This window comes from Lycium ferocissimum, chromosome 6 (assembly GCF_029784015.1).
Source record: "Lycium ferocissimum isolate CSIRO_LF1 chromosome 6, AGI_CSIRO_Lferr_CH_V1, whole genome shotgun sequence".
Taxonomy (NCBI): Eukaryota; Viridiplantae; Streptophyta; class Magnoliopsida; order Solanales; family Solanaceae; genus Lycium; species Lycium ferocissimum.
The window spans coordinates 11,757,415-11,783,285 of record NC_081347.1 but is presented as its reverse complement, the minus strand read 5'-3'; the positions used below and the strand labels follow the sequence as shown (position 1 = coordinate 11,783,285).

Genomic DNA, 25,871 nt, shown 5'->3' with positions numbered 1-25,871 from the left:
AAGTCATATTTAAAAGTATCGACTGATAGTAATAAAAAATGTAAAGAGGCTGAAGAAATCAAATGGAATCCAATCTAGTTTTCATGTCGTCTTTTGTTGCAACATTTTATTCTGTAAATTAAAATCTTCACAAGATTTAAACTATCACGATTAAACTGATTGTTTAATATGCATCCAAATGATTTAATTAATAGACAGAGTAAGAGAAACTTACTACATGGGTTTCTCAAATTTTGACGAACAGAGAGGAGAAAAATTGGAGAAGAGAAAACTTGTTGAAATAAGAAAATTGCTCATTTTTCATGCCTAAAATAAAAAAGAAAGAAAATAAGCCAGCAAAATTTAACAAAAACAAAAAAGGTCAACAAAAAATAAGTGTAAAACTTTTAAGATCTGACTGGCTTGATCGTAAATACGGTATATTAATGTAATTGCGCAACATTCAGCCCATGGGCTGTTGGATAAGGCAATTGGCTTCTGACCCGGTGATTGTGGGTTCGAAACCTCGCAGGATAATTTTGTTGCAAGAGAAGCGAAAAAAGCAGAATAAAAAAATGTAATTTATCGTGTTAAAGTGGGATCGAACTCGCGTCCTTTAGAGGATAACTTAACCACTTGCCACTGGCACTATGCTCTGCTTTGTGACTACGGGTGGCAAGAGAAATATATACCGGATATCTTATACACATATGCATATATATACAAAATTCGGACGGAGGAGTCCGGCTGGCGTGCCACCCCTACCCATGTACATAGATCCGCCCCTGATTGATGATGATGATCATAATAATAATAATAATAATAATAATAATCTTTCTAGAATTAAAGATAAAAAATTTGAGTAAAAGAGAAGTTCCACTCAATTTTCCTTATATCTCCAAATATAAAAACCAATAATAATAACAATAGTAATAGTAATAATAATAATAGTAATAAGAGAAAAAAGCAAAAGATTTTAAAAAAGTTTCCCAAACTAAACAGCCGACCAAACCCACTAATAATAATAATAATAATAATAATAATAAGAGAAAAAAGCAAAAGATTTTAAAAAAGTTTTTCAAACTAAACAGCCCACCAAATCCATATCACTCCCTCACTCCCCCATTTTCCTCCCAAGTCTCACTGACCAAGCACATACAAAACGTATCAGATATAAATTAAATAGCTATTGCTTTGCGTTCAATTAGTTATTTAGAATTAGTGTGGTTAGTTTTGCTAATTACATGGACGTGGAATGCGCATTTTGGCTCCTTCTTTCTACTTTGATTTTAAATAGGTATTTATCCAAATAAACATTCTAACCGGTTGAGGATTTTGAATTTTAAACTGATTATAACTTCTTTTCATTGTTTTCAGTTTTATTATTAGTTTAACTCTTAATTATAACTTCTCTTCATTGTTTTCAGTTTTATCATTAGTTTACCTCTTAATGCTTTATCATTACTGAACTTGAATTTTCAGTACTGAAGATGGAGATGTATATTTGAAAGAATTTTTTTTTGTGAGATATTGCATCTCTGTGGAGCTTCACAAAAATAATAAGATTTTTATATTTCGTTTCTTCTTTTACTTTGATGTTTCGTTTCCAAATATATTATTCTAATATTTGAAGCTGACTCTTCTGGACTTCTTCCTTTCGTGGATAGCAGGGTCATCTATTGTTTTTGTCTTTGCACCTCATCTCCTATTTTGGGATAACAAACTTTTAACCATGTGAATATCATTATGAGTTTATCATCGCATGTACATATCTTATAATTGTCTTGAATTCTCTCATGACAACTTTAACATATTGGACCAGTGTATATATGTATTTTTTTTTCCACAATTCTTTTTCAATTGTGTTGTGTATCGTATATATGTATTCTTTTTCAATTGTGTTGTGTGTTTGTCGTGAATCAGATGGTGTAATCCTTCATGCAACGACTTTTTTATCAAGCTTTTGCTTATTGGAGATTCTGTAGTTGGCAAATCACGTTACCATCTGTAGGTAATTGAATAATTTCACTACGTTTGCTTCTCATTTGCAATGTGATTAGAAGAACTTTTCCGTTTGCCTCATCTAACATTCTTTTTCTTACTCATGCATTATTTTCTTTTCAGTACGTTTGCTTCTCAGTTGATTTATCGCAGTGACACTGCATGTGCACTACTTCAGAAATACCCTCATTTTACTTCTCACCAGTATCGTTTTACAAATGGATAGCATTCTAGTACGTGCGCCTATCTGTTATTATATGATCACAAGGAACTGTATGATATATGTATCACTTCTTTCTCTCTTTGGATTTTCTAAAAAAATTGTTGGCTAATTGACTAAAGAAAATTTATCTATTATAAAATGTCTTCAAGGGCAGAGGAGTAACAGAACATCCTTCAATTTGCTGATTATTGACTCAGTTTTTCATATTGTGTTAGCTCTTCGATTTGTTGGTTGTCTAAACAAGAAGATACATAAGTCCTCTGTACTTGGTAATTTTTATATTATATTTATAGCAATCTTCTTTTGAATTAGTTGAAGCATGGATTAAGAGATGTATATTGTATTAAATCAGGTTCAAGCCAATGAAGAAGTCAAGAAACTATTATAGTTAACTTTTGAAGATGGAGTTTTTAACAAATTTATAATAGGACGTGTACAGAAAAGTATCGTAAGGAAGCAGAAGAAGAAAGAAAACTTGAATGAGCAATTGCCTTTTTTTTTTCTTTTTTTTCTTTTTTTAAATATCTATGGTTACTTGGAGGATCTGCAGTAACTTATCAGAAAAGAAAATGGGAGGATATGTAATCAACATAAATATTTTGTAAGCTTACTCAAGAAAAAAGCTTTTCTTGAACATTTGTAATACATCTTACATTGCTTCAAATGCAATCAAAGTTTAGAATGGAATTATAGGCCCTAAGCTTCGTTATCTTTATCTTTTTGTTGTTCCATTTAAAAAGAAAAGTAGGATGCCAAACACTAATGGAATGGTGATAAGTCAATGGACCATGTAAATTGTACTGATTTTCTTCACTTCATATAGTTATTCCTAAATACTGTCATGTTTTTGAACTTACAAACATTTGCTATGTTTGAAATTGAAGCAAGCTGAATGAAGGCCGAATGAACAACTCTTGTGAATGGCTTGACTGCCATAAACAAAAAGCAAGTTTCTGTGCATTTTTTCTTCTACTTGGAAGGTATTATTATTATGCAAGTAAGATATCTTGATTTTTTTTTCTTTCTCAAAGGCATCATTATACTTATAGCACAGTGACCTGCATTTCAATATATGACATTGGCCATAATTGTAAAGTTTAGCTTCTAAGCATTGCAAATTTAAATACCAGAACTGCTTTAAAGATCACCATATGTTGTATAGCATTTTGTCTATCTTAACTGGGAATATTGGATAATCTTATTATATTATAATAGGAGGCACTCTTTTAAGCTTAGTATTAAACACTACAAAAATAACGGAAAGATTACGGCGGTTTTTAATGGGTATAGTGGCGGTTTGGTTTTAAACCGCCATAACCAGTTAAATGGTGGTTTTCAATAGCGCCACAATCCTTGCCGCCATTAATACTACTAGCGGTTTTCCCGAAACCGCCATAATTAGTATATTGCGGCTGTTTTTAACCGCCGTTAGTCTTAGGGAAAATTACGGCAGGTTTAAACCGCCCTAAATGCTGTTAGTTTTAGGCGAAAATTACGGCGGTTTCAAACCGCCATAATGCTGCTAAACCACCATTAAGTGCACTTTTTAATACTGCCATTTTGTAATTTTATAAAACAATATTTTGGCAGCTTAGCCACCCTATGCAGTTGACAATTTTGTGTTGCCAAATTTAGATCCTATTTTTGCACCTTTTATGAATCACCTTTTATGAAATCAAACACCATAATAATTTTAACACTTGAAAGGTTTAAATGAGCAAAATATTCAATATATAAAACAAAAGTATCCCAAAATTACATCCAAATTCAAGCTAGAGTTTCATAGTTATTCATCAACAATGCCCAAAAAACATAGTTTTGATCCTAATGATGATTACTAATTGCCACTCGCTCTATCTCCGTTGTTACATCTATATGAGGAACTTCTTGGTCCAATTGGTGAAGGAGTGCTTCCTAAATCTTGTGCCTGCTAAAAAAAAAAAAGGAAATTATCAAACTACCAACCAACAATTATAGAATCGTCAAATGATAAAGATTATAAAGGAAACTCATTGAAGGAAGATCATCTCATGTCTGCTCCTTCAATTTTAAATGTTGGACTTTCATGGTAAGGTTTGAACAATTCTACATACTGTTTTTCTTTTCCTGATTATGTAACAGTCAGAGGGACAATAAAAAACAAAAGGACAGAGGGGACAATTAAAAATTTCACCAAAGAAAAATGACTTCAGATTGCAACATAATCTACATATGTTCTGAACTTCAGTGACATTATCCCAGGTCTTAGAATCTTCAACTTCCCCTCTTGTTCCCATCGAAAGACCATTAAATATCCTGCTAGTTTAGCTTCCTTCTATCACCCGACAAACATATCCCATAATGATTCCAATCTGACTTTAAACAGACTATCAAATATTTCCCGTAAACAAGTACTCTTTTGTCTACTTCTTTTATCCTTGATACGCAGCATTCCCTTGAAATAAGTGATTCCCAGACCACCAAATTAATTTTGTCTACCTTGAAAGGAAGAAAACAGCATCAGAAAAAAAAAAGAAAAAAAAGAAAGGGGTTCAGTTTAGTACTTGTACCTGTGTGGGAGTCGGAAATAAGTGATTAAACTCCTCGAGGATATTCCCTATGTTCATTCGATATAAGTTTGTTAGCGCATTCAATTGTGATCTCATATCCGCCATCTCTTGTTGCCATTGTGGAGGTGGAGCGCTAGCATTAGACGAACCCATATAAAAACAACCACCTCGCCTTGATGTCTTATTGAATGCCACAGTTGGAACAACACCCATGCCTAAGCCTCGAACACGACCAGGGTGCTCCGGACCGAAGACCACACCAAACGCATCATGAGGAAAAATTTCTGCGAGACCTTCTAATCTTTGACTTCGAATTTCTTCAATTCTCTCCTACACGAAAGGTTAAACCACAATAAGCATCACAAATGGAGGATACCATTTGATCACCTCCCAGCATAAGGGCAAGAAAACAAGTGCAGGAAAACAACTTGTACTAATGGTTATCATATATATTTACTTGTAACTACAGTTCTGATGGATGATTTCAATGCCATAACAGATGCTCATGATAGGACCCAATGGAATAGTGTACAAGAGGTCGAAGTGAGAGATTTCAGGAATTTCATGCCAGATACTGGAATCACTCAACTCTGAACAGGTGGTAGGGAATACACATGGATCAAGGGCCATATTTTTAGTAAGACTGACAAAGATATCGTAAATGTTGAGTGGATGATGAGAATATCTTTTTTGAATGCTATACCGATGGAGCTCTTTTTTCTGATAAGTCCCCACTGTGTTTAGAACTTAGGGACATTCAAGGAAGGTTGCTAGACCTTTCAAGTTTTTCAACTGGCTAGCTGAGCATAAAGAATAGCCTTCGTGGTAGTAAAGTAGAAAACAATGAAGGATATCAAGAAAAGTAAAGTAAAATAACAATGAGATTTTTAAAGTAATCCATGCAAGATGATAGTTTGACATCCTCAACTCTATAAAATTACACTGACCTCCCTTCCCAAAGAAAAGGAAAAGGAAAAGGAAAAGGAAGGAAAATAAATCTTGAGACCAAGCAAAAGAATTCCAACCACATCGAAAACTCTAAAAGCAATCACATCTTGATAACTGATGTGATAACGAAATAGTATTACAACAGCAACAGAGAAACATATTGACCAGATTGTACTCTCAAAGATACTAGCCTCGTAAATCATTTACATACAAACTATAAAATAGTAGAAAGTTGAGAGTAACATGAGAATTCATCTTATTTCACACTAATTGATTAGATGATGAAGAACAAATACTCCCAATATCAAGCCAACATGTGTATCTGGAAGATAAAAGAATCTTGCCTACAGAATATGTCACGACCCTAATTACCGATCGTGCGGGCACCTACCTTGTTATCACTAGTAGGCGAACCCTTATCCGTTAACCCATTAATCATTAGCCAGTTTCAACTTCTTAAATCATTTATACTTACACAATCAAGGATAATGTGAATGAATAAATAAATAAAACAATTCATAATTAATAGATAATATAATTGCGGAAGTCTTAACTATTACACCCCCAAGATCTGAAAGTCATCGTACAAGGACTCTAACTAACAATGTCTAAAGAATGAAGTATATCTCAAATATAATAATAAAGAATGTCTGGAATAAAAATAGACATCTGGAAAGAGAGATCTTCAGGTGGCATGGCATGGATAGAAGGTCACTCTCGGATCTGATCGGGCAAACTAGCTTCAAGCTAGAGATGTAGTCTGGATGAAATCTCTGGAACACAATCTGCACTAAAAAAGGGTGCAGCAAGGTAGTATCAGTACAAACACTATGTACTGGTAAGCATCATAGGCCGACTAAGATTAGTTCACGTATATAAGCATAAAATCAACAAGATAAACAGATAGGCATTTAATACTCAAATCCAAGTCACAGAATATCCCATAACATTGTCATAACCTAAGATGAAGCTTCTAACCCACAAGTCTGTCAAGTTTCAATAATCTCACCTGATAATCACAAGCTCAAGTTCCTTCCCTAGGTAGAGTCACTAATCCACAATTTAACTCAATCAATCATCATATCAATACCACAACAGCCGTTTCAGCAAACACACCAGAATAAAAAACAACGAGCCATATAATAATGCAGAATAAAATGTAATGACGTGCAATGCAAAATATGATGATGTGCAATGCAATGTAATGCAATGCCTTGGCCAAATACACATTGTACACACATGCTACTGATGTCATAGCTCAGTAGTCATGATCTGCAGGGGACCCATGGTGTCCATATACCCTCGTTCCGGACCCACTCCTCGGACCCGAGCCATAAATCCTCCGCCCCGGAAAGAACCTCGATCACCGCCATATCAATATACCCCTCGTCTCCGGAAAGAACCTCGAACCACGAGCCCATAATCTAGGTCACATATGTGCCTTTCCATAACATTATCACATCACTCTCAATGATCAATTCATCAAGTACCATGTATCAAATAGTATCACAAGTGCAACAAGAAGATGATATTAACTTCTTCACTAATTTCACATCACAATGTATGTCTTAACCTATTCCAGTTCATTAGTATGTATGGACTATGAACAATTAGCAATATCAATGTCAAACACAAGGCATCATGCCACAAGTCTTCCAAACCATTTCCATCATTTACGAGTGTATGAATGCATAAATGAGTGTAAACATGGTAAGTCAATGCAAACCAATAAAGCAACAAAGTGAAGGTACAAGTCACAAAGCCACAAGTCATATTAAGACTTGATCAACTCAACCATGAAATGAATCATACAATCGTCTCAACCAACATAATAGTCTATGTCCCTCTTTACTTCCATATGTAGCAAGTACGCCTCACAACTAAGTCTTGTATCACCAAGAAGCTCCACTTTTCTATATATTATCATCAACAGTAAATCATACATCAAGTTTTCATCTACTTATTATCATAAATATATAAATCACAATTCAGGTCTAAACTCAGTATTCCTTCCTTTCTCTGATGATATGTGTCACAATAAGAGAGAATTGAATACAACACGACAATTCAGGTAATACGTCTAATCATAATAACGGGGCAACGAGCCACCATCAACAACAATCATCCTAATAGAAATTCCTCCCGAATCGCCACAATATGAATACAACTACACCTCATATTTCAGTACATAAAGTAATGGCGACGAGCTCACAAAATCAGAAGTCATACCAACCTAGCTAATATCCAGCCAAACACCATGTCTGAAGACCTAATCATGCTTTCTCCCGTCAATTTTACACAATACATACGTTTCACTAATCAAAGTCTAACTAAAGTAAGCCATAACCTACCTCAAATGCAGAACAGGAGCCACGAACTACTCCACACGAGTCTTCTATTTCTGAAGCGCCTCATAACGGTCAAAGTCTAACAATATGATGCTAAGTAAGCAACAAACCATGTATTTAAACAAGAACAACAATTTGGGGAAGAAGACCCACTTACTTCTACCCCTTTTTAATGGATGAAACCATCCTTTAATGGTGAATTTATCATAACTTCTATCTCTACAATCATTAGCCTTCAATTCGTGGGTTTCTAATCAATTTTACCCTTTCCAATAGATTTAGAACAAGGCTTCCATTTTTATTAGAACCCTAGTCTCACCATGCAATTTCAACCATAAGAAATCAAATTCCTTTCCTAGAAAGTGATAATCTATACTCCTAGATAATTAATCAACAACCTACCAATTATTTAAGGGTTTACTAATTCTAGGGTTCTAGGGTTTTCACCCACCATTGATGGACCTTAAACTAATCATGGAACTTGAAGAAGAAAGAAAAAGGAACAAATAAAGATGGGGAATTATCCTCCAAGATGTTTTCACCAATGAATGAAATGAATTTTGCCTTTTTCTCTCTTGAAAACTGACTTTGGGGTCTTGGGAATAATGGGTGGAAGTTGGAGTATTAAAAACAGGGTTTCGCTCTTTGCCACCGCAACGGTCTCCGCATACCGCAATGCAGATCGCTATAGCGGCCAGCTGGAACAGTCCACACTAAAATGGGCATAACTCCCTCATTTGGAGGCGAAACACGACGATTCTTTTTCCTATAGCTTCAGAATTTCGATACGGATCTAATGGTTCAAACCTCACTCAAAAAAAAGGCCGGATGATCAATCTGGAGTAGTTTCTATCCACAGACCTCCGGCGAAAACACCGAATACGAGCGCGACAAAACCCAAACCTATCTGAAACTCTTTGGAACCTCACCAAAACTTGTGAAAAAGGTTCAAAATCATCATAATGACATGTTGTAACTTTCAAAACATTGACACGGGGTCATCCTAACCCGACGTTGACCGTGGTCAACTCTAACTCGCTTATTTAACTAGCTCCTCCCTCAATGACTCAATTTACACTCAAACCTTGCGGAAACCAACCCAATGACTTCATTAATTCATAGATCATACTAACGGTACTTGAGGAAGGATCAATGGGTCAAAACTGTTACACCTCGAATTTTCGCACGTTAAAGTCGCATCATGAGTTATTCGACGTAAGTTTAAAAAGAAATTATGTTGAGGATAAAAGGGATTGAGTTTATTAATAAAAATGGTTACAAGAGTTTATAAATAATACTAGTAAGTGGTGGAAGATTTGGAGGGTGAATGAATCAAAGAAGCATGAGTTTCGTCAAAAGTCGGCAAGTTGGGAATACGATAACTTGTACTATTGGGTGATATTAGGAGTGCTCCACATGCTAAATAAGTAATGATATGAAGTATTTGAATTGTATAATGGTCTCTTGTTAAGTTTGGAAGTCAAACGAGTGGTAATACGAAAGTCGACAAAGGGCGTCGCAAGTTAAGTTTGTAAATTTCACTAAAATTTGGGTCATATGTCTCGGAGCTTTTCTCTCAATCTACTTGGAGTTATGGGTTGATTCACCTACCAAATCGAAGTTCTACGAGTCTAGTTTCTAGAGCATTTTATCGTTCGTCGATACAACATCGGAGTAGAGAGATATTCGCATTTCTATCCAGGGACATAAACTGTCGTGGGAACAGTGCTCTAGGTCGGTGGCAGCTTATTCTTTTTTATATAAAAGACCCACAAATTAGGTTGGTGTCACGACCCGCTTAGTGGGCCATGACGAGCACCCAGAGCTGATTACCGAGCGCCACACCTCATGCTACCATCATCTTAGCCTGTACACACATATGCTCCATATAACATGTACACATATCCACATATATAAGCCCTCGCGACGGCAAAAGAATAATGTACAAAATATACATCGAGGGTCACATCACATCTGCTACCCACATACGAGTATCTACGAGCCTCTAATTGAAACCCAAATGAAGATGGGACAGACCCCATCATATCCAAATATATATACACAAAAGAATATATTAGAGACGGCACCTCTCCGGGCCTATGAAAGGTCTCGGCAAGCCGATCCGGCTCCTCAGAAGCCGGGTCGTCTCCCTTCTACCTGGATACGAGCACGCATCCAAAGGAAAAGGATGTCAGTACGAACAATGTACTGAGTATGTAAGGCGTGCATCATAAAGTAACAATAGAATAAGAAGATAAAGTAAAGATTCTAGTTTGCCTCTTGGCGAGCCGTACATGCATACGCGTAAAATATCATATCATGTATTGTCGGTGAACGTGCAACCCGATCCATATATCATCATATATCAATATATTGCCGTGGAACGTACAGCCCGATCCATCACCCATATAGCCCGCGTCCGGGATGATATCATAATATGCCAGCTGATCAGGTGGCTATGCGTCTATAGCGCCTCACCTTTCCCCATTTAACCTATATATATATATATATATATATATAACATACGTAGCATGCGTGAGAGCCCAAATAAAAGTGCGCTTTCTCGGAGTGACGTAAGGTCGTAAACCTCCGAGTACATTATGACATCATTATCAATGTTAGGTCTCATCTTGGATGATCCACGACATGAACTGGGGCCATATGTTATATAGCTCAGACATAAGCTGAATCCATATGATTTATAGCTCACTCAGTCACGTCCGAAATCATCTAGAACCTTAAGCTTGAAAATCTCGAGAATTGGAGTCATCGTGAGATTCTTTAGAAGCTATAGACTTCTGGTGCTTCTAGGAGTAAAAGGATGATGGGCAAAACATAGGAATCATGCCTTGAAAGAGAAAGGGGATAGCCTCACATACCTTTGTACCTCCTTAACGATGTCAGCTAAGAGCTCTTCTTCTGGCTTACAATTCTACATACAAAGGGGTTCGTACGAAGGTTAGATTGTTGAAGGTATACTTAAGCTTAAACTAAAGCGGATAAGGCTAACGAGAATTGGGCAACATTTCGTTTGTTTCGATAACCTTCCCTCATATAACAAAACAGCTCCCAAACAATACAACAACATCCATAATATCACAATATGCAAATTCCCTCAAGTTAAACATTATTCAATTTCCAAACTCATTTCCGGGATCCTCCACGACCGCACTTATGATATAACCTCATGCATATCATTCACATGATATTTCCTCAACACCATTGATACCATTCATAATAAAATTATACTTATATCATACCATGAATCGCAATTCAACTACCCTTCTAACTAACATGCCATTATTTGTATACTTAAGCTCATATTCCATACTTGTTTCTAATTCAAGTTCTTCAACTACTCAACACCCTCACTAACATGAAATAATTGTAATACTCACCTTTGGTTATGTAGATATGGTCTTTGGATGAGAATACTTCACTTGAGAAGAACTCCACTTCAATACCAAGGAGATTCTCAACTTCTATCTACCCTTGGGAAGCATTCACACCCTTAATTCTACCAACTTTTGGTGTTTGATCCTTGATTTCCCTGCTTGGATATGTATTAATGTGATATAGGGAAAGTTCTAGAGGTTTAAATAGTGTTGGAGAAATGAGAAGTGAGAAAAAAGAAAAACCGTGCCTATATAAAAATTACACTCGGACCGACTGAATATAGGTCCACTATAAGGACCGTATAATTTATACGTCCGTACATCGAGGACCTTATGTTTCCTCCAAGACCACCCTTCATGGAAGGGTTCTACGGCCGATATACGGGCCGTATAAAATATACGGTCCATATATATGACCGTATAATCTCCAGTTTTTTCGATTTCGTTCTCGTCGCTTCGTTTGATCTCGAATCCTTATGGAACCTTCTTGGTACTCGTGTAACACCTCCTTAATGATCTAATTGACATAATAACTCATCCTCAAGACCTTACTAAATATTCATTAATTCAACACCCATGAAATCTTTCCCAGACATAACGTATACTTCGCTTCCATAACGAACCTAGTTTCACCAAGTCCTATGACTTAAAAATCTTATCGTATATACATTAAGGCTGCCAATCACCCTCTTGTAGTCGTGAAGGTCTCGTTTCCGCCTTGACCGACGTCAGTCCATTCACGACGCAACGTCACGAAATTGCCGAGGTGTAACAGTTGGAACCTTATTTCTCTTCAAAGAACAAACCCTAAACACTCCCTAAACTCTCTCAAACATTTCTCCATCAATCATAAGCAAATCCAAAGGCTAATCAAGTAAATTTAATGTAAGGAATCACGTGGTAATAGTAGAATCGTCGTTTTTTCGTTGTTTCGCTTTTTGGAAGAAACCTTCAACTTGAAGTAATCTTTGTTTTGGAGTGATTCTTGAAGTTTAAGGTATGTTCTACTCTTCTTATGGTCCTCTTAAGCTTCTACAAATATTTAACCTAGAAATTGGAGGAGAAATCCCATAGGACAAGCCTTTTATTAACTCTAAGGAACTCTTATGGAGGAACTTGATTCTTTGGGGCTGTTTCTTGTGGTTTGAATGTATTATTTGGAGCTATGAAGTTATGGATGGATTGATAAGGAAGAGTAGGAGTAAAAGAGAATAAAAATGGCAGTCTTGAATGAGGAAATCAACTACAAATGATCCTACGAACTTACGCCCGCAAGTTGTTCGATGAAATGCCTCAGTGAGTATTTCCATAAGCTATCAACTTGGAATTGATCCCATATTGGTCGTATGATGTAGGTGATCGTTCGTAAGTCATTCAAAGACTCGAGAAACATATATAACTCCATCGACGAGGTATGTAGGGCTTTTTATTCTCTTTGTGGCATGAGATTTCAAATGACCTTTCATTGAAAAATTTGTTCCGTTAACTTGAATCGATCGTGTTCCATGATAATCGAGTTGACACATACTTTATATATGACTTGTACCAAATTATGGTCCACATCTCCTTTTGGCTATCGATTAAAAGACTTTCCGTTCAACTTGTGTCGATTATGTCCCAAAATGGTTAAACTTACCCTTTTCTCACGAATAGCTTGTATCAAGTACCTTTCACATTTCGTATCCCTCTTGTTTATCGAATGAAGAATGATATTAGTTATGGTACTCACACATCAAAGTTGAGTTGATTGTACTTCCTTTAATTGAGTTAATCCTTATCTTCTTGTCTATTGCTCCAAGGTGACGAACCTCTCGTTGGCACACTCTTTCCGATAAAAGTTGTGTCGATCATATTTCATAAGAGTTTGGCTAACTTTGGCTTCGTGAATAATTCATAACAAGATGTTTCCTTGTACTTTTACTTCTTTGGCCTAATGATCAAATAATGATAAACGTAGCGACAGTAATGATAGTCCGAGGATAACGACGATAGGTCACTTCGACTCTTTCCATGATATTTCTTCTAAGGTCAGTCTTTCATTGCACTTATATATATGTATTTATTTTCATTACCGAGCCGCGCTATACACGGATAGGCACTATACGTGCACCTAGACATGTTTCTTTCTTTACCGAGCCGTGTTGTAGGCGGTCGGCAGCACGTAGCCGTGCACCTCGATGTATTTCTTTCTTTACCGAGCCGTGTTGTAGGCGGTCGGGTAGGCACGTAGCCGTGCACCGCCATCGATTGGGCGAGAGATGATGTTACGATAATGAGCTCACCCTACGAGGGATTTATTATTGTTATATGATATGATATATGCCTCCACACGAGGAATGATTTTATGTGTACGCATTTACATTTATGTCATGATTATGGTCGCCCTCGGGCCTCGTTCGAGTTTCAGTTGTCTTTACATCTTTTCCCAAGTTATCCGTATCTCTTATGCTTATGTTATGTTTATGCTTACCGCCTTACGTACTCGCACATCTTTCGTATCGACGCATTGTACGTGTCGCGATCATGCCCACAGTACGGTAGATGGATTATTGTACCTTTCTCGCAGGATACCAAAGTTCAAGAGGGATGTTCGCACTCCATTCTCCGAGTTGCCGGTCGTAGTCATTAAATATATATATATATATATATATATATATATATATAGCTATGGGTACGTCGGGGCCACCGTCCCGACCAGTTGATGCATATTAGTGCTCTTAGAGGCTTACAGACTATCGCCTCAGTGTACAGGTATTGTGTTTGGACTTGCCGGCCTTTTGACTAGTTGTCTTTCTTGGTTGTGGCCTTATTGACCCTTGTAATGAATATATGTGTTATTGGGCCTTTTCTGCTTGCAGGTTGTTATGATATACTTCTTACTATCGTTATTCAGCGGCCTCGTCGGCCTATGATTCACGTTACAGAGTTTAGATATAACAGTTGGTTCGCTCGGCCCTTCGGGTGCCGGGTGCGGCCACACCCCAAGGTTGGGGTGTGACAAAAACACTACAACGACCAAATGGGTCGTTACAGAATACGACAGCATAAAGGGCAAAATGTAAAGAAACTGTCCTTTCAATTATAGATATAACAAATGCATGTACATATATCCCAGACTACAGAACATATACGCTTCTAAGACATTAGATCTAAGAAGATCAATAACTATTATGCAAGCAATAAAGCTTGAGTACTGCCAAGAATATGTAAAAATAATGGATAGAGAAAGATGTGAAACTCTCAACTTTTAGTAATATGTGAAACTCACGAAAATCACAAAAAAAAAAAAAAAAGAGCTCAAAACTGAAAACCAAATTCAACCAGAATGAACAGAGAAAGAAACCATGTATGACTCTCAAGAAACTCTAAAAAAAAGAGCACAAACTCGAAAAATAAATTGACCGAATGAATAGAGAAAGATCCCATGTATGAAACTCTAAAAAGAAGAAGCGAGAAAATTTTGTTTACCTCTCGTTAGATACATCCACCGATGCTACACCGGTCCCCCAAGTTTTGCTTCGTCAACTAGATGAGAAGTTAAATGAACCATGATTGTAAAGAACGCTTATTTGGAGGGAATAACATTTCTAGGTGATTCATGTTGAGAAAATGCCGAGACCGAAGCCTGTCAAGGTCTGAGAGACTTAAGCTTTTAGCACAGAGTTGTCGAAAGAATGAACTCAACTCTATCAACACTACAATCACTTTGTTAGGTAAAACATTACGTATGGAAATTGGTAACAAGTTCTCCATGAGAATGTGACAATCATGACTCTTCATTCCAAACAACTTCCGTTGTTTCAAGTCGACACATCTTGAAAAGTTAGTCGAGTATCCATCAGGCATTTTGACATTCTTTAAAGTACGCAAAAACACATCTTTCTTGAATCCATCTTTCTTAGATTTTGATATAGTAAACAAAGATGGAGGATATTTTCCATTGTCATCAACTCACAGTTCTTTCCTTATACCCATTTCTCTAAGATCTTCCCGAGCATGAAGATTGTCTTTTGATTTTCCAATATCATTAAGTAAAGTATTTATCACATTGTCACAAACATTCTTCTCAATGTGCATAACATCTAGATTATGACGCAACAAGTTAGATTCCCAGTAAGGGAGATAAAAAAAACACGCTTTTCTTTCTCCACTATCTCGATCTATCTTCAACAACAGTTTGTCCTCGGGTTCTTTTACCATTATCATTCAATTCAGGTACTTTCCCAAAAATGACATTAATGCCCTCCACTTGTTTCAAGATACCTGACCCTGATAATAATATTGGTGGCTCCCGTTGCTCAATTTTCCCATTAAATCGAGTACGTTGCAATCGAAATCGATGGCCACTTCTAAGAAAATGACGATGACCCATGAAACACCACTTTCTACTATGCTTCAATCAAGCAAGAATCGTAGCAAAGTTACACGTGGGCAAGCAAACTTTGTGTATGTGTTCCATCTAGATAAGTTACCAAGCGCGCAGAAAATCACTAATTGTCCACATCAGAGCTGCTCGCATTTTAAAATTTCCATTCTTTGAAGAATCTAATGTTTGCACTCCGTCGTACCACAATTCTCTCAACTCTTGGATAAGAGGTTGTAAGTACACATTGATTTCATTGCCTGGCATTCGTTTTCCCGGAATGATCATTGAGAGAACAAATGAAGTTTGTTTCATGCACTCCCAAGGAGGACGGTTGTATGGGATAAGAACCACTGGCCAAATACTATAATTTGTTGCCATTGCTCCAAAAGGATTGAAACTGTCACTAGATAGGGCTAGTGCTACATTTCGAGGATTGGCAGCAAATTCAGGGTGAAGTAAGTCAAATGTTTTCCATGCCTGAGAATCCCTAGGACGCCTCATCACTCCATCTTGGTTACCCCTTAAAGAATGCCATCTCATTGACTCAGCAGTTTTAGAACGCATGAACAATCTTTGCAACCTTGGCTTTAGTGGAAAGTAGCGCAAAATCTTTGCAGGTTGTTTCTTTTTATTATTCTTCCACCTAGATGTCTTGCATCTTTTGCATTCTTGCAAGCCCTCGTCTTCCCCAAAATACAACATACAATCATTTGGGCAAGCATGTATCTTGGTATAATTAAGACCAAGTTTGTTTATGGTTTTCTTGGCCTCATAAAAGGAAACAAGAATCTTAGCATCTTCAAAGGCATCTTTTAACAATTCTAATACCATACTGATCACTTTGTCAGTCATCCGGCACAAACATTTTATATGATACAATTTAATTAGGAAGGATAATTTGGAATACTTCTTACACCCTTCATATAACGGTTGCTTGCCATCTTCGATCAATTCAAAGAACTTTGCATAATCTTCATTATTCCCCTCAATGTGCCCTTCATTAACCATTTCTTCTCTATTTATAGGCTCAAAAGACACATCAAGCCCATTGACATTGTTGCTGGTGAACCCAAATGCATCATTTAATAATGGTTGCCATTAGGTTTTGGGGTTGCAAAGTATCTTCTATGAAATTTGTACTCTGAAAAGACAGTGGCGCAGTTGCATGTGATTCTTCCCCATGCATATACCAAAATTTATAATTTGTTGGAAAACGCTTACAAGTCAAGTGCTCTTCAACTACACCTCTTTCTTCCCACTTCTTAAAGCCACATATCGGACACGGGCACTTAATTACACGCCCATCAATAGATCCATGCTCGAAAGCAAAATCCAAAAAATTTCTTAGCCCATTTTCATAGTCAGGCGTGTTTTGTGGTTTGGTAATCCAAGATTTATCAATTGGCATGGCTAGAAAGAACACAGAATGATCCAACTTAAAATTAAAACAGAATCACAATATTAAAATGAAAAAGTTAGTTCAGGACAAAATAAAGCAAACACAAACAAAGAGATGGAAGAAACATAAATTATTTTGGGTGAAGCCTCTTGATATACAACTTTTACGATTGAATCATGTGTCTGTATGTAGAGTTCCTACATACAAACATGAACTCGTAGTTCCTACATACGTACACATGATTCAATCCTTAAAGTAAAAATGATATTTTTTTACAGAGAGACAGAGAGAGAACTTTACATGTCATGTCTATCAACAAAAGGAGAAAAAAGAAAGAATGTTGAGGAAAAAATTGTAAACAGAACTTCTTTGTAGCCATTTCGCCTATCTAGCTAAGTAAAGGAGAAAAGTAAACTAGAATAGTTCACATACGAAATGAAACATGATACAATATATTGACAAAATACTAAATGCTAAATGCAACACAATCCATAGCTTAGCGATTTTCCATAAACGAGCGACATCTAAATCTAAACAAGAGTTGGTGAACTAGTATTGCATGTTGACACCCAATTTTGGCCCTCCCTTTTCGTTTAATTAATTTCACTATGCTTTTAGTCCTGAAAAATTCCCCAAACGAGTTAGGAATATTTGCACTAATTATTACGCTATTTTTCGAGATATATCTCTCTAAAGTTAAGAGCATTTTTATCGTTTCTTAAAAATGACCAAACATCATATTTTATAATTAAAAAAGGACTAAACATCATTTTTTTTTATATATAATTAAAATCATTCGAAAAATAATAATAATGTTGATATTCGTATATCAATATTAGCATTGACATTTTTCCTTTAATCCTACTTATTACCGTATTAATCATCTTTTACTCTATTTTTTAAACTAAATACGTATATTAAATTACTTGTGTCATAATTTATATAGGTATGCATTTTTGTGGGAATTAATTAAGACAAAGGAACATATTTTAATTAATTGATTGAAATAGAGAGGGATTAGAAATTAAATTATTTACCCACAATATTGGGTCAATTTCCTTTTAAACTTAACCCAAATCAGTAGCCCAACTGCTCAGCCCAAAACTCAACCGCCCCAGCCCACTAACCCGACTGACCCGGCCCAAACCCCTAAATTAAGTCCCTAAATCAGACAGCCCTAACCAAACGATCCCCTTTCTCCTTCAACCAGCAACCCTAACCAAACGACCCCTTCTCTCTCATCTCCTCTCTCTTCAACCATCGACGCTGCCACGCCGCCACCCCGTCACTTCCGTCACATCGCCTCTCCACCACGCCCATTGGATTGCAAAACCAAACAACCTTCTCTCTCTTAAATCGAAATACTGAAATATGTTGGTTTGAAGCTTTCACCGCCTCCACTGCTACCACGTCTCTTTTCCCTTCGATTGATGTGGTGGCAGAGCCGAAAGGAGCCAGTAGAGCATCATATCAACCTCGGTGGAAGAGGAGTGCAGTGAACCGTCGGTTTCAAGGTCGATTTCTTATTCGATCCGGTGGGTAAAGGCCCTCATACCCGCGAATCCACTGGATTTGGAGTTCCAACGAATCCACAGCCTTCAAATCCACCTGAAAAGGTGAAGATCCGTCACTTTTTCGTGCATCATTTCATTTTCCAAAATTGCAGTTTTTCCCCCCTTTTTTAATTCGAAATTCCAATGCAAAATCCCCTTTGAAGGAGCTGTTGAAACCCCCCTTAGCATTTGCCTATAAATACCGGCCTTTGAGGGCTGTTTTAGGACAAGTTCAACGTTTGATAAAATCCGGTTATTTCATAAGTTTTCTTGATAGTTAAAAAATCCCTTTCTTTTCTTTTTCATAAGCCTTCGTAACTAATCAAATTCGTAGTTCTTCCTAAGTTCTCAGAAAATCCTGTTTTAACTCTTAAGTTTTTTTTTCTTTTGGCTGTATAATCTTGGTTATTCTCGGCTGAGCAAGGACTGTTTAGAGCGGATTCGGAGACTCGACGACAACATTAGCCTCAGTTCGCTGTCACGAAGAAGGTAATCGTACTCGTCTTCTCTTCGTCTTCAATGTTGTAAAAATAGAAATGTAGTCGTGCAAGTATTTCTCATCGTTTATTTGGTTTAGTTGGCTGGAATGTGTTCTCTCCTCATTTTGTTGTAAATTAGTGTAGAACGACTAATTTCGTCGAATATGTGTTTAACCCCGTCGCTGCCCTTGAGAAATATAGTCTTCTTATCATTTTCAGCATTTTATTATTTTAGCATTTTTGCTTGTTCCAGTTTTGAATTCTCTTGAGCTGGTTGTCTTTAGTTCATTTTTGTATGCAAAATGTTTTTTTTTTTTTTTTTGGGATATTTGCTCTTAGTATTCCATTCTGATTCCATCATCCCGTTTCAATGTTAGTTTTGGACCAGTGAAGTCATTAGTGTAATGAGTTCCTGAGTGTTCATGGTTCGGTTTGGGTCGGTTATTGATTAAAACCATAACCAAACCAATTTAGTCGATTTTTAAATATCTAAAACCATAACCAAACCAAATAAAATAATAACCACCGGTTTGGTTATTGTCGGTTTGGTTCGGTTTGGTTCGATTTTTCGGTTTATGACTAGCAGCCATGAGACTTATCAGTAAAACATTAAAAAGTTGAAAAAGACATGTCTTTTTTTGGTTCAAACGATAACTTTTATTTATAGTTTAAGGTGGAACATACATCATAGAAACATTTTCACTATTAGTGATAGTGTACCACTCAAGTTATCCAAAGTTGCTAAACTATTACATATAAAGCTAAAAACTAACTTGGTAGTAGCTGCACCATTTTTGTCATCTTAATACACATACCTAGAAATAAAGTAGAGCGTAAGAGCTTTTAGTTGTTGTTACAAACATACATATTATAAATTAAACATAAAGACCACCTAAAATTAAAATTAAAATATATGAAATTAAAAAACTTTGTGTTATGATCCTAAACTTTGGAGCAGTACTTGCATTTTGCCCTCAATTCTCCCATTTTATTAAAAAAACTTTGTGTAATGATCCCAAACTTCAGACCCTATCCCCAAGGCTAGGGTCTCGACTACAGAGTTGTTCTTTTCTCCTTAAACAACCATGTGAAATAAGTAGACAAAAAATCAAATTAATGATTAAAAGGTATAAAATATTTATAATTATTTATGAAAAACTAATATTGTACATATAAATAATTATAAAATTTATGTATATAATTTATCGGTTTGGTTCGGTTATTTATTCGGTTATTTTTTAATAGAACCATAACCAAACCAAATATTACCGGTTTTTAAAATTTAAAACCAAACCAAACCAAATGTCGGGTTTTTTATTCGGTTTGGTTAAATTTTCGGTTTGGTTTTGGTTTTAACCAAAACCGTGAACAGCCCTAAGTTCCTCTTTTCATTTCATTTTAGAGAAACCAATGTAGAATTAGTATTTGAGTTCCTGCTTAACATTTAAATAGCCCTCTATCTTTAATTGAAAGATGTGGCTGTTCTGGAGTGTTTTACTGGGATTCTGGGAAGAATATATTATTTAAGTTTTCTTTAGTTGTTGAGAGTGTATTCTTTTAAAAGAAATGTATGTCCTACAGTTGTATGTTGGCATAGTTGCAGACTTAGTTTGTTTGTAGATAGTTTAAAGGCACATCCTGTTTAAATATGATGAGGAGATTATGTCCTGCTCTTGTTCTTGAATTAATTTAAAGAGACTAATGTGGTTCTAGTTTAAATTTCTAGAAATAGGAATGACAATATTGTGCAGAATACTTATGGAAAAGAGATTTTGCTTGCTGGCTTTTACTTGTGTGCATGCCATTCCTTAGCTTGGTTCGGTTCATAATGGTTGGATTCATTCAAGGCCTGTTTTAGTTTTCTATTGTTAAGTGTCAACTTTAAGGTCCAGCATATCTTTTTCTAAAAACCAATTTGTATCTATGTTTGAAAATCTCCTTCTTTCCGTGTGTTTAAATAGCTAAATACCAACCTTAAGAGCTTGTTATTTCATCCTGACTGCATAAGTATTGAGACAATAGTTGATTGTGATTCTGTCCATATTAAAGTTTCAAACAACTATTCCTTTTCCAACTAATCAGTCACTTAAAACTAGTTTACCTTTTCTTAACTGGAACATTGTTTGCTTTATTTTCCTTCCCCTAGTCTACCTTTCTTTGAGTTAATAAGGGTCTGTCCTGGTTATGTGTTTACCAACAAAGTATAATATTCAGTATTAACAGGAGTCCACCTTAGTGACATACTATAATGAACTGGCTCTGTTGTTTGTATACCCTTCTTCTCCCTCATTTTTGACTGGAATGATTCAAACAATCAGTTGCTATTTACTGAAGATGTTGCTGAGTCCAAGTGGTTTCCCTTAGCAGTCATACTTAGCTACTGTTTGTGTAGGGTTCTGTGTAATGACATGATTAAGCCCTTGAGATATGCTAATTAGTTTAAACATGATTAAGTACCTTTGTTTAAATTTTGCCTAACAATGAGAATATGCAAGGATCATTTATATAAGGAAAATCCATTTCTGTTTGACTTCACTTATCAATATAGAGATTTAGAAAGTTTCTCACGAATTCTTTAGTTTACTTGGTTTAAGTTACTCCAGATCCTTTAAAACTTCTTAAATCTTTCAAATTGCCTCTCACTTATGTAGGCCTGTTCATAGTTTTCTGTCCAGGTGCTATTTGTTGATGATATACCTTTGAGATATATTGACCTATTCTACAATAAAGTATGTTGCTTAGATAAACTAATTAAATGAAATATTGGACTGTAGAATAGAAATCAAAACTTCTCCTTTTATTACTCAAACTCTTCTGTTCTCAAAGATAATTTCAGGATTTTGCTAATAATAACAATGAGTTCAGCATTGTTTTCACTCTTTGAAAGACATGACTGGTTTGCCTAACAATGAGCCATTTTTCACTTTCTCCTCAAAATGTTGGATACAAATTTAGAGCTATGTTGCAATTGATCTTTTGATGGATTGTATGGTTTTCACATTAATTCTAAGCTTTAAATTATCATCTTTGGGCTGGAAGTTGTTTGGTTGATAGTTTTTAGTACGAATTGGAGTCTTTGTTCCTATAATATGGGTTAAAGTTTAAAAAATATCGATCTCAGTTGATTGTGCTTATATGAATGATCCTTTATGCAAGTATGCTGTTTGTTAGTCTTGCCTTAAGACCATTTCCTGTAGAAGCTGAATTTTGAATCTCTCATAGATTTGTTTTCAACCAGGTAAAGTATTAGAAAAAAAATGGTCACTGTCCTTGGTTGATGAACTGGTTTTCTGTTTTCATTTGAACATTATCAAGGTAGCAATTCTGCGTGAAAAAAAAAATAGGGGATAGGCATAGGCTCAAGTTTAAATCCTTCATTTTCTCTTAGATTCAACCCCCATGTTTATTTAGCTTGGAACTGTTAGTAGTTTAGGTAACTTGAGCATGCGATGAGTTAGTCCCCTTTCCAGTCCCTCTCTAACCAACTGTCTCTGATGAATGTTTTTCTTGAGGTATTTTCAAACTAAAACATTGATCCTTTTCTGAAGTTAGGGACTTATTAATTTTCCAAAGACAAAAACTTTTCTTATAAACTTTGCTAGTTTAGTTGGTCTCTGATTATCAAATAATGGCTTATTGAAAGAAAACTAGAGTAGAAATCTGAGCTTTCTTTTCCTGTCAAAGTAAGTTGTACATAAATGGCATTCTAACTAGATGTCAATTGTAATGTTATGGTGTGAAAATGTGGTTGGTTACATAATCATCTCTATCTCCTTCTCTCCCTGTTCTTTTGGCATGATATGGATTTCAAACTCAGTTTTTCACTCTCTATGAACTTAAGTAGTTGATTAGCTTAATTTTATTTCCTTTGATATCAGCACCCTTTTCAGTAACTAGTAGGGCATTTCTTTTATTTATTTATTTATTTATTTATAAGACAGATCCTTTAAGTCTTAAACCTCTGTGTTATGCTAAATGAGCAGCCAAGTATAATCCCGTCATTGCCTTCCTACCCATAAAGTGTTAACATACTCTTATGTTCAATGATGTTTTCAATCTCTTGATTTAATTCTCTATAATGTTTCTAGGATGTGATTAGATGAACACTGTTTCCTTTTTTTTTCCCCTTTCTTTGGTGTAAGCTTTTTGTGACTGCCAATCAGAGATCTAAGAAAGGCTATTTGTTGTGATAACTTGTGGTTTCATATGAACGCATGAAAAGTTGTTGTGCTTACTTGACATGACAATACACTCGAAATTGATAAATGGTTATTTGGTTGCTAAATGGGATTCCGTGATAAGATAATAAGTTTAAGGCCACACTAAAACTCTAATCTAATCCCAAAGACTCCAAGAGGCTGTCACTTAGCTTTAGAATGAGTAGAGGATCCGTTTGAGCAAATGGGACACTGTCCCTAAATGGTTCGAATTGTATCGTTAGAGTAGCCTAATAATAAGCTTTACAGTTTACACTTCTTTGAGGCATGGATGCTAGCTTGTTTCCCTATTTATGAACTTTGAATAAGTATGTGATATGTCTCTGAATTTCTGTTGTTTGGAAGCATGACAGTATTGTTTTGAACTTAAATGATGCTTATTTCATCTAAAAGGTTACGCCATATTTAGTTTGGAAGGCTAGATAGAAGAACTAAATGTTTAAGTAACAATTGGAGCTGCATTGATCTTCTTTTAAAACTGATCGTGGTATTGCGTTTTGAGAATATGACACGAGAAAGTCTTGTCTTACATTTGATTCTTTTGTCTAGCTTTTATTAATTAAAGTTATATAGACTTCCTTCTCCTTGTTGAGAATTGTTTCTAATCCATATCTTTATCTTTTCTTTTCTTTTTTTTTCATGAGGAACCTTGGGAGCATTTGGAGTTATGGCAACTCCGGATTCTGCCCATATCAGAGAACAGCCAGTAGCAGATTTAATGGCTCGTGTCTAGCCTTCCCCTACTTTCGCGTCTCGAATCTCCGCTCTTCTTTTATTCAGAACTTTAAGCCTTCATATTGTTTGATACATGCTATTTATATTATTTGACCAACACTCTTGTGAATTTGTATTTTTTGTAGTTTTGTTGTGAACTCGTAACTCGACTTAAGTATGTTAGTAAGTTTAGTCATTATCTTTCCTGCCACCCTTTTTTTTATTTTGAACTTAGTATATTTATTCGGATTAGGCATATTAGAGTGATCACATAAATGATGTCAACTTTTTGAGGATGTAAGAAAATCGGGAATTTCTTTTTAAAAGGTGAAACTGGAGACTCTTGTCAAATAAAGGGCGTGCTAACAATGTTTTCCAAGTGTTTCAACTAAGAGTTAGGTATAGAATATGCGAAGGCTCCCACATGGATTTTTAGAAGTAAGGAAAAACGCAAGTTTTAAAGGGATAAAAATGTAGATTTTTATGGGTAAAAGCAATAGTTGCAAACTGATCATTTTTACAATTACATTCTTTTTGATACTAACATGTGAGCAGGTATAATTTTTCAAGTTTATACAATACTTTTATTAGAGTCCCGTATAGTGATTCTAGTTATTTTACGAGAGCTCCAAGGTACATACTTTATTTTTCCATACATATATATCTACTCTATCTTACTTTTATTAACTCTTTAATCATCTTTACATCACGTTTATACATATATAATACTCTCATATCACAAATGACTATTTTTGAAACATTATATACCACCTTACGTAGGAAATAAATATCCTATATGTACATTATTTTCTCAAAAAATATACATACTAATCCTCCTATTTTTACACTACTTTATACAAAAATACGTCATGAATATGTATATATATGTTTACATCTCAGGCATACTAAACTACTTACTTTACAAATAAACATACACATACATCATTTTTTACATACGTGCATCTATATTCCCCACTAATCATTTTACACGCGCATATATTTATTTACGTGATCGTGACTTTAAAAAATGCTATTTGTACAAATTATCTTTGGATATTAGTTCCTTTGGAGCTTATTTAAAATAGGCAATAGTAAATAAGAAATAGATAAATAATCCTCCCTGTAGTGTTAATTAAACTGTGTTTAAAAAAGACTGTCCCTGACAGCCTGAGGATGCTTAACACTCCTTCCCCTGTGGTAAATAAAAACCTTACCTAGAATCTCACAAGCCTAAAAACTAAAATGGAGTTTACATTTTCTGAATGGTTTTCTAATTTTTCCCAAAATTAGGTAAGCCCATTTAAAATTTGCATCAGAGAAACATAACATAAGTTGTGAGCTTTTAATCAGATTAAAAATAAGGACTTGACATTGCACTACCTCATTTCCTCAACCAAAAGAGAACCAGAAACATAAACAAAATACGTAGCTTAATTACAAGCTATGGTTCTTATATTCAATAGTGAACATAGATTTGATACCTATGAAACGGTTTACCGTCGATGTCGATCCCGATAGCTTCACCAGAAGTTTTTGATCCCTTGGCTACCTACATGATATTTAGGTTAATATTAGCTAAAAATTAATTGCATACAATCCAAATACGAGGCAAAACAACCAAAATTAAAACATATATCAAACCAATTGAACTGAAAAATAACAAAAAGCAGAGTGTAAACTAAAAGATGTTATATGGAAAA

The 25,871-nt window shown here is 35.5% G+C and overlaps 2 long non-coding RNA genes across 2 annotated transcripts; both read right to left on the bottom strand.

Annotated features, from left to right (window-relative positions):
- Positions 1-3,917: 3,917 nt before the first annotated feature.
- Positions 3,918-25,792, bottom strand: LOC132059329 (uncharacterized). The gene is made up of 3 exons (XR_009415543.1): positions 25,653-25,792; positions 4,753-5,082; positions 3,918-4,130 (listed from the first exon to the last, which is right to left on the bottom strand). It is a non-coding gene; the product is annotated as an uncharacterized LOC132059329 (long non-coding RNA).
- Positions 6,216-8,312, bottom strand: LOC132060657 (uncharacterized). Its single transcript, XR_009415975.1, has 2 exons — positions 8,052-8,312; positions 6,216-6,485 (listed from the first exon to the last, which is right to left on the bottom strand). It is a non-coding gene; the product is annotated as an uncharacterized LOC132060657 (long non-coding RNA).
- Positions 25,793-25,871: the final 79 nt, after the last annotated feature.